Source organism: Schistocerca americana, chromosome 9 (assembly GCF_021461395.2).
Source record: "Schistocerca americana isolate TAMUIC-IGC-003095 chromosome 9, iqSchAmer2.1, whole genome shotgun sequence".
In the NCBI taxonomy this organism is placed as follows: domain Eukaryota; kingdom Metazoa; phylum Arthropoda; class Insecta; order Orthoptera; family Acrididae; genus Schistocerca; species Schistocerca americana.
The window spans coordinates 180,778,885-180,793,507 of record NC_060127.1 but is presented as its reverse complement, the minus strand read 5'-3'; positions in this window follow the sequence as shown (position 1 = coordinate 180,793,507).

Here is a 14,623-nt window from a genome sequence, read left to right as displayed (position 1 = left end):
TTACAAGTCACATATTAAAAAAGATCTAAGCCGGAAAGGCGACGTCATGAATAGTTGTAAGTAAGATTGCGAGCCGCTAAGGGGTGCTGCTACTTTAGTGAACAAGGATCAACCATCGATACCTCCTGCAAACGTTGACGAGACTGGGGTTTGGACGAAAATTTACTCAAATCGTAAGAAATTTCGTATCGAACGCCACATCAGTAATAACTATGAATTGATGGGCAACAAAAGGAATCAAACTAGGGAAGTGAGTGAGACAAGGTTGCCCTTTGTTCGTGGCCCTTTTCCAGGCTGCACTTGACCCTTTCCAACGGAAACTGGCTGCCAACCTAAATGGCTACCAAATCGGAGCACAAAAGGTCGCATGCATGGCCTACACCGACGATGTGGGAATTTTTGTCAAAAACGAACAGGACATAGACAATATAGAAACAATAGCAAAAACCTTCCCAAACGCATCAGGGCCAAAGCTGAATTCCAGAAAAACTGTGCTGCTCCCCATTGGAAACGGGAGTCTGACGACCAACAGGCAGTGGTATCGAATAACCGATACTCATAAAACACGCGGGGTACAAATACAAAGACGTCCACGAAATATGGCGGCACGAAACTGGCGAACAACCCCACACACAATAAGAGGGCTCACCAGGACACATGCAAACCGAAATCTAACACTGGGACAAAGAGTCGAACTCATCAACACAACGATCCTGTCGAAAGCCTGGTACGTGGCAAAGATACTACCGTATGTGCGCCAACAGACATTGCACGAGCGATACGAGGTGCATTCAAGTTCTCAGGTCGCTGATTTTTTTTCTAGTAAACTACTCACCCGAAATCGATGAAACTGACGTTACTTCTCGACGTAATCGCCCTGCAGACGTACACATTTTTCACAATGCTGACGCCATGATTCCATGGCAGTGGCGAAGGCTTCTTTAGGAGTCTGTTTTGACCACTGGAAAATCGCTGAGGCAATAGCAGCACGGCTGGTGAATGTGCGGCCACGGAGAGTGTCTTTCAGTGTTGGAAAAAGCCAAAAGTCCCTAGGAGCCAGGTCAGGTGAGTAGGGAGCATGAGGAATCACTTCAAAGTTGTTATCACGAAGAAACTGTTGCGTAACGTTAGCTCGATGTGCGGGTGCGTTGTCTTGGTGAAACAGCACACGCGCAGCCCTTCCTGGACGTTTTTGTTGCAGTGCAGGAAGGAATTTGTTCTTCAAAACATTTTCGTAGGATGCACCTGTTACCGTAGTGCCCTTTGGAACGCAATGGGTAAGGATTACGCCCTCGCTGTCCCAGAACATGGACACCATCATTTTTTCAGCACTGGCGGTTACCCGAAATTTTTTTGGTGGCGGTGAATCTGTGTGCTTACATTGAGCTGACTGGCGCTTTGTTTCTGGATTGAAAAATGGCATCCACGTCTCATCCATTGTCGCAACCGATGAAAAGAAAGTCCCATTCATGCTGTCGTTGCACGTCAACATTGCTCGGCAACATGCCACACGGGCAGCCGTGTGGTCGTCCGTCAGCATTCGTGGCACCCACCTGGATGACACTTTTCACATTTTCAGGTCGTCATGCAGGATTGTGTGCGCAGAACCCACAGAAATGCCAACTCTGGAGGCGATCTGTTCAACAGTCATTCGGCGATCTTCCAAAACAATTCTCTCCACTTTCTCGATTGTGTCGTCAGACCAGCTTGTGTGAGCCCGAGGTTGTTTTGGTTTGTTGTCACACGATGTTCTGCCTTCATTAAACTGTCGCACCCACGAACGCACTTTCGACACATCCATAACTCCATCATCACATGTCTCCTTCAACTGTCGACGAATTTCAATTGGTTTCACACCACGCAAATTCAGAAAACGAATGGTTGCATGCGCTTCAAGTAAGGAAAACGTCGCCATTTTAAGTATTTAAAACAGTTCTCATTCTCGCCACTGGCGGTAAAATTCCATCTGCCGCACGGTGCTGCCATCTCTGGGACGTATTGACAATGAACACGGCCTCATTTTAAAACAATGCGCATGTTTCTATCTCTTTCCAGTCTGGAGAAAAAAAATCGGAGGCCTTAGAACTTGAATGCACCTCGTACAATTACCTGCTGTAGAGGCGGGATATATTCAGAGTGTCACAGACGGCGTGCTGACTGAGAAAGGAGGACGGAGGGTTGGGTTTGGTGGACGTAAAGACAAAGTGTGCAGCGCTGTTGCCACACAGAGGGATGTAAATGGAGAGCAGGAACCGAGACTGTATCACGGCTGCCCAGTAAATACTTACGGGCCGCGGTCAGAGGAAGCGCCGGTAGACACCACCCACATCCCCTTGAAGATACGACACATCAGGCAACTGATACTCTACAAGAGCTACGCACTCCCTACCGTGGTTAACCCGCAACTACGGACGGAGAATGATATCTAAGGCGCACTAACAGGGCAAACTTGCAAAACATGGATCGAGGCAAAACTTCCAGACCACGATTGGCCAGCGGTCTGGAAAAACATATCAAAACGAGCAATACCGGAGCGCGCCACATCTGCGTGGTACTAGGTAGTGCTCAATACAGTACCGATTCGCCCTAATCCATATAAAAGAATGGCCCAACTGTAATTTCAACGAAAAGGACACCACAGAACACCAATTAATATGCAGGGCAAACAGCAATATATGGGCGCCAAGCAAAAGGATGATAGCCCACATAAACAGGAGCGACCCACGCGACATTCAAATCACGGCACTCACCGTCCCTGAAGCGAAACCGTTCCCAGAAACGAAACGCACTGCCAGGAAGTGGGTACTAGTCATGACTGCACACGCAGTCATTGCCATAAAACAATCAACAAGCATGCAGTTCCTCAACGACTTGTGGGAAGAATACAAGAAGGCAAAACTACACGCCAAATATCGCGAGACATTCCACATCTTCCCGCTGACCGTCTTCAGGGACGCCGTCTCTGCCGCCACGTGACGTGATCGCCGCCGCCCACTCTCACCCCCCTCCCTAACCCCCGCCCCCCACCACCCCCTGCCACGACCTCGTTTCCACCGCCATCCCACAGCCTACAAGCACGTGTGTCCCAAAGTCTAAAAACTGATTGAGGAGTTTTTTTTTTTTCTCTCTCTCTTCCTTAAAGTTTCTCACATGCAAAGTTTCCCTTACAGTGCCATCGTAATCCGTGTTTTGAGTGTATTTTATCTTCACTCGTGTGCAGTCAATAGGTGTGCCGAACAGTGAGTAGCTCTACATCATTTCAGTTCAACACTGAAAGCAGTTAGTGTTACATGCCCTTTCCTCCACCATCAACAGCTTCCTCTCTCCTCTTCCAGTACCTATCCTCTCGCTCACCATCTATATCAAATGAGCTCCACCCTTGCTCTATCCATTGCTTCCTAGTGGGTTGGTAATCCGATCTGACTAAATCCACCACGGTCTGTTTCATGGCCCAATGTACATGTTTTACCTTTCGCTCACCAAAGCTTAGACATAAAAAGTAATTTTTTATTAAAAGTGAAACTCCTCCAGCTGTACTTAACATTTCATATTTATTTTGCTATTAGTTTCGACGTTGCGTCAACGCCATCTTCAGGCCCGTACACTTTGATGATATCAGTTGTGTGATATCAGTTGTGTGTGGCTGACATGGGAACCTCCCCATCGCACCCCCTTCAGATTTAGTTATAAGTTGGCACAGTGGATAGGCCTTGAAAAACTGAACACAGATCTATCGAGAAAACAGGAAGAAGTTGTGTGGAACTATGAAAAAAATAAGCAAAATATACAAAGTGAGTAGTCCATGTGCGACATAGGCAACATCAAAGAATGTGTGGGCTCAGAAGCCCCGTGGTCCCAAGGTCAGCGTGAACAGCTGCGGAACGAGACGTCTTTGGTTCAAATCCTCCCTCGAGTGAAAAGTTTATTTTCTTTATTTTCGCATAGTTATGATCTGTCCATTCGTTCATTGACGTCTCTGTTCACTGTAATAATTTTAGTGTCTGTGTTTTGCAACGGTGCGATTAGTAGACGAAAGGACGTGCCTCTCCAATGAGAACCGAAAACATTTGATCGCAAGGTCATAGTTCAACCGATTCCTCCACAGGAAAACACGTCTGATATATTCTATACGACACTGGTGACAGATAATAATTGTCTAAAAATAAAAAAAATTAAACTCTTCACTCGAGGGAAGACTTGAACCAAGGACCTATCGTTCCGCAACTGCTCACGGGACCACGGCGCTCCTCTACTCGCATTTTCCTTGATGTTGCCTACCTTGCACATGGACTACTCAGTTTGTATATTTTGATTTTTTTCATAGTTCCACACAAATTCTTCCTGTTTTCTCAGTAGATCTGTGTTCAGTTTTTCAAGGCCTATCCACTGTGCTAACTTATAACTAACTCTGCGGGGGGTGCGATGGGGAGGTTCCCTTGTGAGTATCATCAAAGTGTACGGGCCTGAAGATGGCGTTGACGCAACGTCGAAACTAATAGCAAAATAAATACGAAATGTTAAGTACAGCTGGAGGAGTTTCATTTTTAATAAAAATTGTACCAGCTGATGTCCCACCATCATCCAATTTAAATATGAATATACGAAGATAAAAAGGAAATACTTAAAATACAATATGTTTCTAAATGCATAGAAAACATACACAACTTAAAATATCACTTTAACTAAACTAGCATTAAGTAAGAAGACTTTAGCATCACTTTTATTTCTCCACTCCTTTGAGTAACTTAGCTCGATATTTGCATTCAATGTTTCTTTTTAATTTCCTCCTACCGAAATGTATAAATGTAATGTATCAGGCTTCAGAAAACGCGAAACCAAAATATTAAACAGCAAAAGCAAGTACTAACGAACTCAGCCTGACACACACTCGCAAAATACAGAGACCAACCGAAACAATTACCTGGACAATAACAAGAAAAAAGAACGGAACACATTGTCTTAATGAAAAGCGAAAAATGTAAACGTTTTTGTAAAAAGAAATTAGTTATCTTGTATATCAAAGTCTATGCAGGTTTTAAAAAATTGTAAGAGTGTTGTGTATGTCTGTTTGTCTTTGAAAACATTAATCTCCAAAACCATTTGGCGAACTTTTACGTGGTTCTAGCAGGTAACTTGAGCATAGCAAGCGGCAAAGTGTAGATTCATGAAAACCGCCGTGGCAGAAAGAGACACTAGTATGTATGTTCGTTAGTTTCACATCTCTGAAACCACTGGAGCCAAACTTGGTATAGACCTCGCTCACTGTCTTGAAAGAATCGCTGCGCAATGAAGAACTACCTACCTACCAAAGCTGTGTGGGTGCAGTAAAAAAGAAGTGTGGGCCAAGACGCACAGATTTTATGCAACCAGTATTTGACAAAGAGAGCACTAAGTGACTTGCTACGAACACTTAGAGACTTGCTACAAACTTCACACATAATTTCAAACCTTTCTGACACTTCTCGCTATTTCTTATCACAGAATGATGAAAGATAAAAAGTCTAGCGCTTACTACATTTTCGCTGTTCTTCTCCGAATCAGGGACGACGTTCTAAGTTATTACGTCGTTACTACTAACTATATTCGCGATGCATTTTGCCGAGAATGTTCACATAAATCACTGAATGAACGTGCAAAATTATGTCATTGTACCACCCATAGTTCAGGATATATGACGGCATTAACACTGAAATCCGCGAAAAACTGCCGCAACATACTTGACTTTTAAATCTGTAATTACTATCCCGATGAACCTATTTCGTCGAATTGGGTAAGGAACTAGCTGGAAGGGTGAGGAAGAATATAGGTTACATTGGGAAGTATATAGTACAAGATAATTGCTGATTTGAATAATACTAGGTCTATAACTTTGCTCCCGTCGTTTTTTCTCGAAGTTTGGCGCCTTATTGTGAAAAACTTATACAAAAATTATTATTCATAGTATTGCCCGTCGCTGGCCAATACATTCTCCCATCTCTCGGGTAGCATATGAATCCCGTGGCGTCTTTAGTGCAGATCCATGAATCGATTCAATTTTGCCCTTGTTCATATGATCGGAAGTGCTGGTCAGCCAGACTGTACGCCACTGGTCGGAAAAGGTGGTAGTCAGAGAGAGCAACATAAGGAGAATACGGCGGGAAGGATAGAACTTCTCATTTCAACGTTTCCATGTATATTTTGACGGGTTTTGCGACATGGGGCCGAGCACTGACCTGCTGTAAAATTACCTTTACGTGTCTATGGCTGTATTGTGGCCGTTTGTGTTTCAGTGCTGGGCTCGAACGCATCATTTGCTTTCCATAAGGATCTCCTGTGACTGTCTTCGTCTGTTTCTGTAGCTACGAAAACGTTCTGTCTTCCACCGCCATGCCGCTCTTCGACATCAAAACCACCGTTCTTAAGGCGTCGAAAACATTCTGTGCACGTTCTTCCACTTATAGTTCCCCCACCATTGGTCTTACCCAGCAATTTAAGAGCCACACCTGCAGATTTCTTCATGTTAAAGCAGAAAATTAAAACTTCCTGCAAATTGCGAGAAATGGATACCTAGATGGACGTACTTAATCGAGAATAGCCTTATGATGCAATCACAAATCGACTAATATTTTATGGCATTATGTTTACGGATGGCTAAGCTTATTGTATTACACCTATGACCAACCACCTGAACCCCACTTGCTGCTACTGCCGTCTACTGCAAAACGGCGGAAGCAAAGTTGTAGACCTAATATAACGTGAATTAGGGAAAAATATCTACTCTTTGAAAAACTTACTCTTTGGCTTTTCAACTTCATAATGTGAAAATGCTTTTATTTGTTGGTACGTGCTACGTGATAACATTCAAAGTAATGACATTCAAAGTAATGAATACAATGCTTATACAAAATTCAACGTGTTTAATCAACAAAATTCAATGTGTTTAATCCATACATCTACACTAATATTCCGTAATGGACATGTTGTGCCCGCATCTCGTGGTCGTGCGGTAGCGTTCTCTCTTCCCACGCCCGGGTTCCCGGGTTCGATTCCCGGCGGGGTCAGGGATTTTCTCTGCCTCGTGATGGCTGGGTGTTGTGTGCTGTCCTTAGGTTAGTTAGGTTTAAGTAGTTCTAAGTTCTAGGGGACTGATGACCGTAGATGTTAAGTCCCATAGTGCTCAGAGCCATTTGAACCATTTTTTTTTTGGACATGTTGTATAATGTATAGCTACTATTCTCTCTATTCAGCATTTCAGAACGAGAGTTGCAACAAACTACATGGAATTTCAAATCCTTTCGAAAACTTTTCTCTCTTACAGGCCCCACAAAATGATGAAAGGGAAAACGTTTATTGCTTACTACATTTTCGCTGTTCATTCAGTAAAACAATTGCATTATAAATGACGTTTTTATTTATTACTGCTTTATAGCAACTCTGTTCACTACACATTTCACAGACGGTATGCTGCTGAATGTACCTACAAAATTATGTCATCACACGGGGCAGAGAGAGTGAGACGAGGAAGTAGAGAGAGGGGGAGTAGCAAATAGACAGAGAGAACGATAGGAGCTAATAAGCAACCTTAGAGGAATGGGGTCAAATCCGAGGTACATTTTGTATAGTGTCTCCAAATACATCGAAGAACCAGTTCCTGCTGAAAAAACTCCTGTTCGTTAAGTAATCGATGCGACTGGCAGATGCGATGTCTATATATTTCGAATATTTTCAGACTTTACATGTGCGTTTGATATATTTCGAATACTTCAAACAGACGACAATGAGGGGCGACGTGCAAAACCTCGAGTCGTTCGGCTATCGGCAAGAAGCCGTTCTTCTTCGCTTTTTAATGTTGTCCCACAGCACTGGAATTACTGAGGTATGGATTTTCTCTGTTTCAAGTACTAAAATCTCTCCCCGTCTTACTACTGGAGAAATTATCTCAATCTCTACATTGTATCATATGTACATCTGGTTTACCGTAAATACTTCTTGATTTCTGCCTTAGTCGCGTGTGTAAATTACCTTTCGTTTTAAACAAGACATTGATAAAAGCCTTTTCCAAAACTCTCGCAGTTTTATCGCAGTATGGGACCATTTTACGTTAGACTAACAAAACGACCATTTTTATCCTCTTTTTTCGACTACCTTGGATTTTTTCTTCTGTATAGAATAAAACTCATTTGCTACGACCACTTGAATATCGTCTGCAGTAGCTTCTACCTTGCCTCTTGATTTATATCTAACCTCAAAATCCTATGCATCGCGGAGCGAAAATACGCCCTTTTGGGAATGTTCGGATGACTAGAGACTTGAGTAACACCAGCACACCAGTACCAGTATAGTCTGCAAACAAGATTATTGTCTTTCCTAGCATTAGAGAGCTCTAAGTAATTTAGTGAATCAGTCACCTCCACTTCGAAAGTGAATTTAACATTAGGGTGCAGAGAACTGAAATGGGCACATAAATTAGAAATGTCCTCATCACATCCTTCATACAATAGTAATATGTCATCTACATAACGATGATACGATTTAATTTTTGTACGAATTCTGAATGTGATTCAGAAAATGTGCATTCTAGGAGATTAACAAAAATCTCCACCAGGGTGCCAGCAAGTGAATTATCCATGGCCAAGTCATGTGGTTGTGATAGGAATTTATGATTGAAGGTAAAGGCGTTGAAAGATAAGGACAGTTCCAGTAACTCAATTAATCCCACAACCACATCAATGCAAAACACATTATGGGTCACTACAGTCTTTCTAATTGTATTAACAGTTTCATTAATTGGTATATTTCAGTATAAATTGACAATATCGTTTAAATGTAAACGCTACTTGAAGAGTTTTGAGTTAGTCCATTAATTCATGGGACTTTTTTACTCTGAACGGTATTTGGAAAAATATAGGCTTCTTTTAATTCTTTATTTAGAAATCTGTTAAGTTTATAATAAGGGCTGCCATAATTATTAACAATCGTGTTATAGGCAAACGTTCCTTACGTAACTTAACTTGAGATCTAAAATTTGGTATTGTGGGTTCATCATAACAACACTTTTCTTCTTGAAATCAGTTTGAAACGAGATGTTACTGTTTTTGACAAATACCTTTAGGACCTTGTGAAATTTATTTACCGGATTCTATTTGATCTCAACTATTCCTGTGTTCTGATAACTGATAACAGTCGGACAGTTACACTATCTAACACTAAGTTAAATAGCATAAAAAATACCCTTTTTAACATGTAATAATTTCTTCATTTCAAGTTGTTACCACCAATATTGGCTCACCTAAATGATTGTGGTATCTCATTTATTATATGTTCGTCTATTGTAAACTGACTACATTTTGTGATACTTCCGAATATTTATTTGTGATGGTCGTGAACTTATTCCTCCACCATTATATTTCACTTATAACTCATATTGGTTTTATGTTTATATTGTATCACACAAATTATTGGTTACAATATTCTGTTTTGATTACTGCCTAAAGACTACCTCTGTAATGTTTCTGCGATGTACCTAACGCCGCACTTTTCATGCTGTTAGTATGAGTTTATTTTCCATAAAAGTATGAAAAATGGTTGAGTCAAATTTGTTCACGAGGTGCTGACATGTACTTAGTCGCACTATACAGAGGTTTGTAAAGTTACTCTTTGACTTGCTTTCTATGGTCGACACCAGCGCCACCGACTGGCCATAGTTTACCTCTTCAATAGTTCATCGCCACACTCATTTTGGCACTGGTTCTATTCGATCGACGACGATACTGTCAAATTTGCCCACATTAGATGACATTTGTATTGTATTCAGATTATGTGCTCACTTTCATGAGCTTTGTACTAATCTTTTATTTTTATGCAAGTAAATACTATTTGGAATTTCTGTACAGTGGAATACTTAGATGTACTCATTAATTTCTTGTACACTACATTCCATAGCTTCAGTCTAATGAAATTTCGAAACGAATAACACGTTTAAGGAAATGTGCTGTGAAGACCTCTCTATATTTCAAAGTTGGCCAAATTTGAATGGTCACCTGCCCTTATTATGGAAATATTTCTCCGTCAAGTAATGAGTATCGAATTAAATACACCACACCAGAGCAACGCCGAACACCCAGTTCGTTATGTAATACGTGAAGACCTCGGCTGTAAATAAAGTAAGGGATGGTCGATGAGAAACAGAATTATTACACGTAAAACATATTACATGGTGAACTGTATTCTCTGGCGGCTGGTGTTACCGTGCGGTTCTAGGCGCTTCAGTCTGGAACCGCGTGGCCGCTACGGTCGCAGGTTCGAATCCTGCCTCGGGCATGGATGTGTGTGATGGCCTTAGGTTAGTTAGGTTTAAGTAGTTCTAGGGGACTGATGACCACAGATGTTAAGTCCCATAGTGCTCAGAGCCATTTGAACCATTTTTGTATTCTCACTAGTCGATAGTTTCACGACAACCAGAGAAATGACAGCTCTGCATGGCTGCCAGTAGTAGTAATGTGTGTGCTTGATACCAGAAAAATGGGTTTCAGGGGTGATTTTTACAAACCTGAGAAAGCCGTGAATTACTACGACTCACGTCAGATAAAGATCCTGAATATGTTACTCTTCAGAAGTTGTTGCTATTCAGGTAATTGTGAATATTTCTTTAAGCAAGGAACAATGTTGTAATCCTCGCCATTATTTACGTCGCTGTGCGTGAGAGCGCGATGGCAGTAACGTTAAGGACCATTCTTAACACAGTTTTCGTGCTGTTGAAAGGCGAAAATAAAATAATTAGTGTATTGTACTGCATCATAGATCAGTTTTTGCGGTTTTTGCACTTCATTGTTTCAATTATTGCAACACAAATTTTATTATAATAAAATGAAACAATTTGGACCTTTCAAATTTGTGTGTTTGATAGGTTTCACATTAATGTTTCATCAACTCCCCGAGCAAGTAAACTGTGGTAAGTCAATGGAAACCCATGTTAAGTGCCCTCAGTTCTCTAGTAAACAATGTTAAGTACTCATTGCCGTATTTCTAAGAATAAAATTTTGGGCAGAATTTGTTACTTTAAAAATTCGCCATTCCTGTACAAAAATTTGAAAACAACGACTTACCTGAATAAAAAAATCACAATGGATGTACTTGAAATATCTAATTTGTTATATTATTGGAACTTTACTGTGCAGTTTCTCAAAACAATCAGGTGGTCTTTTGCCATTGCTTAGATCCGATGTCTCCAAACAAGACGATTCAGTTGTCCCTACCTATGAGTTTTATGCAACCTACAGTGCCTTCAAGAAGTACACCAGTGATTTTCATATTCTCTCGCTCACTATGTGCAAACCACAAGTCCTCCAGAAAAAACGAACAAAATATTCTTGTAAGATATTTAATGTAGTTAAATTTTGTACTGGGTTATATTTTCGCTAGAAGCCGTAGTGTTCGAATTATTCAAGAAAAACATACAAAAGTGACCTTCAAACCCGTTTTCTTTTTACTAATTCTAAAACTGTGGTTTCCACCGGAAACATATCCCAGTACAAGATTTAACTACATTAAATCTCCTACCAAAAAGACTCTGTTCATTTTTTCCCGAAGACTAATAGTTCATGCATAGCGAGCGAGAGATAAGAAAATCTTCTGCGTGGTTTTTGAAAGTGCTGAGGGTTGCATAAAACCCATTGGTAGGGGGACGTGTATCACCCTGTGTATCTTATTACGCGTTAACAGTGGCTCTGTGAGATGCACTTAAAAATAGTCTGGATGTTAAGACCACAACCTGTTGGGGACTTTAAAGTACGTATCAGCAGCTGGAGGGGCCCTCACCAACCGATTGTACAGTTGAGGGATAACAGCACTCTCCGAAAATTGAGAAAATAGTAATGAGAAATGGTGCTCTCTGGCATGCAGTATGTCGTGGGTTGCATAGTGCGACGCGAAATGTGCGTGTAGAACGACGCCTATGTCGGTAGGGCTGTAAACGCTGACAAAATTGTGTGTGTGTGTGTGTGTGTGTGTGTGTGTGTGTGTGTGGAAAGTGTCGGACGTTGCTCTCTGGAGTGCCGCTCCAAACTCTTGGCCAGCACGGAAGGTCTAACGATCGCTGCTGGCGCGTCCGGGCGCCGGAAAGTGGCGACCGCCATAAAGGATAAGCATAAGTGCCGGCGGCCCATTGCTGATGTCCTGAGAGCACCCACTAACGAACGCAACAATAGCTGTTTATTATTCCCAGTCCGTAACCGCTTTCCGTTCCATCTTTCAACACCAACGGAACAAGAACACACCAAAACGACACTTGCAATTAACTGAAATTTCTCTCGGCTGTTCCACCATGTTCAGGTGTTGATTCTACAATAATTTTCTTCATCGAGACGTGCTACCATCTTCGAGTGACTCATTGGTAATGACACCATTTCGTGCTGCGGGCCTATGGGGTATCGTCTCAGTTGTACGACTGGATTCGTGATTTCCTGACAGGAAGGTCGCAGTTCGTAGTAATAGAGGGCAAATCATCGAGTAAAACTGAAGTGATATCAGGTGTTCCCCAGGGAAACGTCCTGGGACCTCTGCTGTTCCTGATGTATATAAATGACCTGGGTGTCAATCTGAGCAGTTCTCTTAGGATGTTCGCCGATGATGCTGTAATTTACCGTCTAGTAAGGTCATACGAAGACCAGTATCAGTTACAAAGCGATTTAGAAAAGATTGCTGTATGGTATGGCAGGTGGCAGTTGACGCTAAATAACGAAAAGTGTGAGATGATCCACATGAGTTCCGAAAAAAATCCGTTGGAATTCGATTACTCAATAAATAGTACAATTCTCAAGGGTGTCAACTCAACCAAGTACCTGGGTGTTAAAATTACCAACAACTTCAGTTGGAAAGACCACATAGATAATATTGTGGGGAAGGCGAGCCAAAGGTTGCGTTTCATTGGCAGGACACTCAGAAGATGCAACAAGTCCACTAAAGAGACAGCTTACACTACACTCGTTCGTTCTCTGTTAGAATATCATCCCATCCCTTTTGTCAGTGTTTTGCGCATATTCTTTTCCTCCGTGATTCTGCGCAGAACCTCCTCATTCCTTCCCTTATCTGTCCACCTAATTTTCTACATTCGCCTGCACCACCACACCTCAAATGATTCGATTCTGGGCCTCCCACAGTACATGTTTCAGTACCATACAATCATGAGACCCAAACGTACGTTCCCAGAAATTTACTCCTCAAATTAAGGCCAATGTTTCATACTATTTAATAGACTTCTCCTGACTAGGAATGTGCTATTGTGCCAGTGATGTCCTCATTGCTCCGTCTGTCATCAGTTATTGTGCTGCCTAAGTATTAGAATGCCTTAATTTCATCTACTTCGTGACCATCAATCCTGATGTGAAGTTTCTCGCTATTCTCATTTCTGCTACTTATCATTACTTTCGTCTTTATTCGCTTTAGTCTCAATCTGTATTCTGTACTCATTAGACACGGGAAGAAAGCCAATGTGCACTCCGTGTGCGTACCGGGGGGAGTCATGCAAGATGTGGAAAGGGTTCTTCCGGATGCCATGAAGCATAAAGGAAAGGAAGGAATTTATTTAATTTCTGTAATAATGGGTGAGATCACCAACGAGTTTGATTTTCTTACAGTTCTCAACACCTTTAACCCACGCTGACACAGATTCAGATTGATTTATTTTACTATGATTCCTGGTCCTGAGAGCAAACGGCATCGGCGACAGGTAATACGATTAACCCACATCTCTATTGTAGACCTCTGCGATGTGAAATGTCCGATACGCGATGACGTCACGGCTATTAAAACTTTCTAGCCCTGGAACTTTGTCGACTTCAGGTCCACGGACAAGGGCCACGGTTACCCAGCCGTTACCATGTTGCAAAGAATCATTGTTGCTAAGCGTAAAGTTAAGAACTCCACCACAGAAAAATGTGTCGGGCCATGCAGGCGAATTGTGCACCTACATAGTTCTCGGTATTAACAGCAATATTGTATACTACTTTATATGCCAACTGCAGGTGTTGGCTCATGTCGGCACTAATGACGTGTGTCGCTATGGATCGGAAGAGATTCTCTCTGGTTTCCGGCGGCTATCTGAGTTGGTGAAGACTGCCAGTCTTGCTAGCGAGATGAAAGCAGAGCTCACCATCTGCAGCATCGTCGACAGGACCGATTGCGGACCTTTGGCACAGAGCCGAGCCGAGGGTCTGAATCAGAATAAATTTCCTGGATATTAGCTCAAAGATAAATGACAGTAACCATAAATTTAAAATTTACGGAAAAGATTACTTCACTGACATCTTCATCCCGGCTTCCTCCCAACAGCCAACCTACAAATATGAAGCATTTCATCACATGATCCACCGTCTCGTTTCCATCCCTACGTCCCAAGAAGACTTTGACCAGGAACTTAACACAATTAAAACAATAGCCAAAAATAATGAAGTTGACCTCCACACCATCAAAATTTTAGGTAAAAAGATGAAGAGGAAGCCAGGTCCCTGCTGTCCCCAATGAAAAACACAAACAAACTGGAAAAGAAATGGTGCAGATTACCTTTTATAAGGAAAACATAAAATTGCATAAGTAACATCTTGAAGGCCAAGAGTTTTTGTGTGGTTTTCTATGTCCATCAGACAAC